Source organism: Hoplias malabaricus, chromosome 8 (genome assembly GCF_029633855.1).
Source record: "Hoplias malabaricus isolate fHopMal1 chromosome 8, fHopMal1.hap1, whole genome shotgun sequence".
NCBI classification, from domain to species: Eukaryota; Metazoa; Chordata; class Actinopteri; order Characiformes; family Erythrinidae; genus Hoplias; species Hoplias malabaricus.
In genome coordinates, this window is record NC_089807.1 from 33,107,499 (window position 1) to 33,113,057 (window position 5,559).

Consider the following 5,559-nt stretch of genomic DNA (forward strand, 5'->3'; position numbering starts at 1 on the left):
CAGTTTCAAGAGGACAGTTTTTTGGTGAGAGCAGTTTCAGTTTGTCCTCGAATCTACAACAATGGTCCTACATTCCAGTTATGTAACTTAAAGGTTACAGTGCATTCAATTTGTTTTTGAACTGAATCTGAAATTACATACCTTAACATCACACTACATTCATTCACTTTTCAAAGGGGGGGAGTGTATATTTGTACAGTTTATTAACACAGAAGAAATAAAATGCCTATAGTAAAAAAATAAATGGAATCAATTCTTTAAAAATACATGATTGCAATACAGTATGGTAAACTGTGTGTCCTAACTAAATGTACCAAAGACTCTTTGGGTTGCCAATGCTGTGACATAGTAGGCTTATGTATTGTCACACACCATATATACATGTCTAAAACATTTTACCAACTCAGGCTTATTTTAGGCATATACTGTTTACGTTATGTTAGTCACATACCATCCATTCATTTTTGTAACAGCTTCATCCTGTTCAGGGTCTTGGTAGGTCCAGAGCCTACCTGGAATCATTGGGTGCAAGGCAGGAACACCAGTCCATCACAGAGCATCACACATTCACCTAGTGACACACACACCTCAAATTCAAATTCAAAATTTCAGAGTTTCTCCCTCTGTCACTTTATCCTTTCACTGTCACTTTATCCTTTCAAAAAGACCTAATCGTCTCATAAACCTTATTTTTATATTTTTTATTTTTTTCTAGCAATGCTTTATGGATTAATGAGCTGTTTTTGGCATGCAATAGTTCAGATATTCCCTTATGTAAACAAATTGCAGAGACAACTGTCATATGTCATTTTAGACTAGAAATATATAATTTATGAATACAAAGAAGTATGTTCTATACAAACTGTATATTTATCATGTTTTTTATTTTTATAAAATCTACTGCAGCTTGTTGTATATATATATTATATATATTGGGCAGTCATTAATTATGGTCTTTGAGGCACATCCCTTCATTCGTCATGATAACTGACCATCAATCAATCTGTTTTGTCTTGTTTTTGTTAAATCTTGCATTTTCATGCTGCTGAATAAGTGGGCTGTACAGTGTGCTGTGCTTTATAATCATAACTTGTATTTCTTAGAGCTCTCTGAACTACAGAAGATGAATTATCCCTGGGAGAGGTTAAGGCTAAGACTCCCACAGCATATATTCTGGCAGATTGGGAATGCTGGACTCAATTGACAGGCTGCTCCATTCTATATCCCTGCATTGTACTAGTAATCTGTTAAATACTATTTACGGCTACGAAACTGATGCCAAAAACCTTAGCACTTTATGCTATGGGGGAATATAAATCTTACAATTTAAGGCTTCTACAATCAATATGTTACGCTTAATTGTTTAGAAAATAGGTTGTTATAATCATATATGTAATAGACAAACACTTTTACATACAGTTTTACCTAGTGTTTCATCTGAAATCAAGTGTATATATATAGTATGACACTCTTTTGCTGCAGCAACAGCTTCTGCTTTTCTGGGAAGACTGTTAAGTAGATGTTTTTGTGAATTTGTTTGCATTCAACCACAAGAACAATAGACTGATGATCTTAGACTATTGCTGGATTGCAAACACCGGTTCAACTCATCCTAAAGGTATTAGATAATGCACCATCACTCCAGTGAACATAGTTCTAGTGCTCCATAGCCCAGTGCCTGGGGAGCTTTATACCTATCAGACTGATGCATGGTTTGGGCATCATGTCTTCAGGCTCATGTCAAATGGCTTCAGAGCATCCCAATTTTGTTAATAGTGCTTTTTTTATGGAGGTCAAGCTGGTGATCTCCTATATCAGCACTAAGACCAACTTAGATTAGCTGAAATAACTAATTGGAAGGAGTGGGTTTTTTTTTCTACCAACTGATAACAAATAAATATTTTCTTGCAAGAATTTCCACTTGCTGGTGGTTGTAGTTTAAAGGTTTAATGAATAATTTGATCAAAACAGATATGCCAATATATGTAAAACTACAATATGTAAGACGTCCGCAAACATTCAGTCTTTGACTAGGTTATACTAAATTTTGATGTCAAAAAAACAACCATAGACAAGTCTCAAATAGTAAAATTATTCTAGCCCAGGGCTGCCCTACTTCCTACATTTTCATGGCACACATACCACATGGAACGGACTGTTCACACTTGCCATATTCAGATTAGTTCCACTTGTAAGCCAAAATTGCTGTCCAGCTACTTTTTGCTCACATCTTTATCTATTTTGTGACATAAGGGCCAAATGAACATTTTAATATGTGGGCCACTAATGGTTCACATGCAGTTAGTTTGCCATTGCCCCCAGTGGGCCAGCAGCTCCTGAAACTGTGCCAGTAGTGCTTCACATTTGCATGTAATTTGCAGTATTTGCATTTCTCACTTGCATTTCATCTTGCAGTTTGTATAATTCTTAATTTATCAAAATTAAATTTATTTTATTTTATTTTAAAGTAACCTGGCAGTCCCATTTGAAGGAGCAATAAATTACTTTTGTAAACAATTCCTCTTCACCAGTATACTGACGCCTCAAGGTTAAGGGGGGGGGGGGGCAATCTTTGTAGAGCATAAATTGGTTTATTTTATGGACTATACCTCTATCTCCATATTTAATGTATATAATCAATTTTCATTAAAAATATATATAGAAAAAGGATGAATTTTATAAATATTGTTTGCTGGTTAGAGGTGGTCAACCTGACCAATTATTAACAAACATGAATACATAATAACTGACTGTGGCTGAGAATGAATCTGTTTAAATGTTCAGAGTTAGTGGAAGGCTTAATCTACTAGGGGTCAAAAAGTAGAGAGGACAACTCACTCAAAGACAAAAACCCTCTCCACTCTGTCCATGGGTCACTTTAGAAGCGACACAGTTGCTGTGGGATAGGTAAGATATGTGTATCTGAAAAATGTAGGCTATGGGCCCCTGGTGATGTAAGAATAAGGTCAAAGTGAGGTAAACATGTCATAGCAAAGCTAGCCCATAAGCAGTTACACTGTAGCATGCCAATAAAAGGGCTAAAGAAAAGTAACACGAGATTAAACCAGGAGGCGTAACCCGTTATTATGTGAGTGGTCAGTATCCCGGTAGCCCTGATCAGCATCAGCTGAGGCAGCTTTTCCAGCAGGAAAACAATTCTTCAAAGAGCCCATTTTTTCCTTGCACTTTCCCCTGTGCTTGAACGCCCGTGCCAAAAACTGTCATAATTCCTTTTCACATTATCACTTTCCAATCTCTCTTTACCCATTTGAATAAAAAAGTCTGTTTTTGTTAAAGGGGACATATTAAGAAAAAACTTAACAAACACAGGCATGTGTACTTATTAAATATGGCAAAAATGAGAATATAGAATGAAGAGAACAAAGCTAAAAAGTGTAACCATAAAAGTGTACCATAAGTGTAAGCATAAAAATGCAGGCTGAATGGGCAGATATATTTTTGTTACACCACAAAAAATAGATTTAAAAAAAACTAAGTCTGTAGCTAGGAGTTGGTGTGTTCTCCCCGTTTCTGCGTGGGTTTCCTCCGGGTGCTCCGGTTTCCTCCCACAGTCCAAAAACACACGTTGCAGGTGGATTGGCGACTCAAAATTGTCTGTAGGTGTGAGTGAATGTGTGTGTGTCTGTCTGTGTTGCCCTGTGAAGGACTGGCGCCCCCTCCAGGGTGTGTTCCCGCCTTGCGCCCAATGATTCCAGGTAGGCTCTGGACCCACCGCGACCCTGAATTGGATAAGCGGTTACAGATAATGAATGAATGAATGACATGGGCAAAACACACGCACACATCCACTCACACGTATGGACAAATTTGAGTCGCCAATCAAACTATCGACGTGTGTTTTTGGACTGTGGAAGGAAACTGGAGCACCCGGAGGAAACCCACGCAGACACAGGGAGAACACACCACACTCCTCACAGACAGTCACCAGGAGCAGGACTTGAACCCACAACCTCTGGGTCCCTGGAGCTGTGTGGCATTACATTCTTAGATTAGATTAGGTTAGATAATTTATTGTCAAATCCAAAATCTGAAATTTGCTCTGTTAAGCTCTGTTAAGACACAATATATTAATATCACAACATTTAACATTAAAAATCAGACATTATACAAAAAAGTTTAAGGATTGACTGATGTACAAAAGAATGTTTCAATCTAACTTTATAAACCAGTGGAACGCTGTATCGTCATCCAGATGGAAGACGTACATATTCACTGTTCAAAACATGAATAGTAGCAGAAATAATGTTTCTAGCCAGCCGCATCGTGTTGTTATAATAAACCTCATGCAGGCTTTCTAGAGGCTGACCCACAAGCCTCTGAACAGATTTTGATCAATTGTTTCAAACTTTACAGATGTAGACAAAGAGCTGAGCCACACAGCATTACAGTACTGCAGAACACTCAAAATAACAACAGTATAAAACAATAAGAAACAACAAGAATATCTGCTGAGCAGCTCCAAAAGATCTGAGATTCTGTCATGTACCTGAACTTTAATAAAGGCTGCAGGTGGCTGTTTTCCGAATGTTCTCCTTGCCTTTCTTTCAGTGCCAAGTATGCTATAAAGTAATTCAGTTTTGATTATATATATATATATATATATATATATATATATATATATATATATATATATATATATATATGTTTTACACAAGAACCTTGCCTTGACCTCAAAAGAGCAGCAAAGCTATAATACTGACAAACGGCACAAAATACTATTTAGATCTCTAGTTCTGACATCATTGGGAAACACTGCAGACTCTCTCTCTCTCTCTCTCTCCCCAGCAGCGCGTAATCGGTGGAATAACATCATCTACCCGGCTGTGCAAGATCTCACTTTCTTCAGTCAGTCCACGTACTGTTGTTTAAGTTGTAAACTCATAAAACTGAATCGATTTCTCCGCCCTTCGCCTCCACATGATTCAGAGTTACTGGAATCTGCACGTCTCCGAGCCAAATTGATTTAGATCTCACGTGCTGCGGTCCAGCTGATACAAAGTTGATGAGCATTAATTAATAACCCATAAAGTATTTATTTCAGAGAAATCATTCACATATGTGCGCTTACGAGTGGCAGAAAAGGCATGCACTTAATAAAGGGTTTGGACTCACTTGGCTGCATTTGCATTATTAAAACACAATGAAACAGCCCTGGCCGAAAATGAATGAATTCACGAAGCACAAACTATGCGGAGTTTCTTTAGTGCACGCGCCCTGTATATTTGCATGCATTCCCACCACGGTGGCATACATTTTAAGCGTGGTTCTGCACACACTCCTTGAAGTGGCATGTACTTTTTTTTAATCTCAGCTCCGTGCGTAAATGCATGCAGTTCCTGCGCAGCTGCATGCGCTCTATTGTGTTCCCATTCTGCACACACTAGCTGCGTTTTTGCATGCACTTGACGCCTCAGTCTCCTTGCATAACTGAATGCACTGCCTGGTGTATTCCATGTGCACTCCTCTTCTGCAAATGTATGCACTCCGCGCGCAGTCATTCCGTTCGGGCGTTCCTCGCGCCCCAGCCAGAGGAGGGGG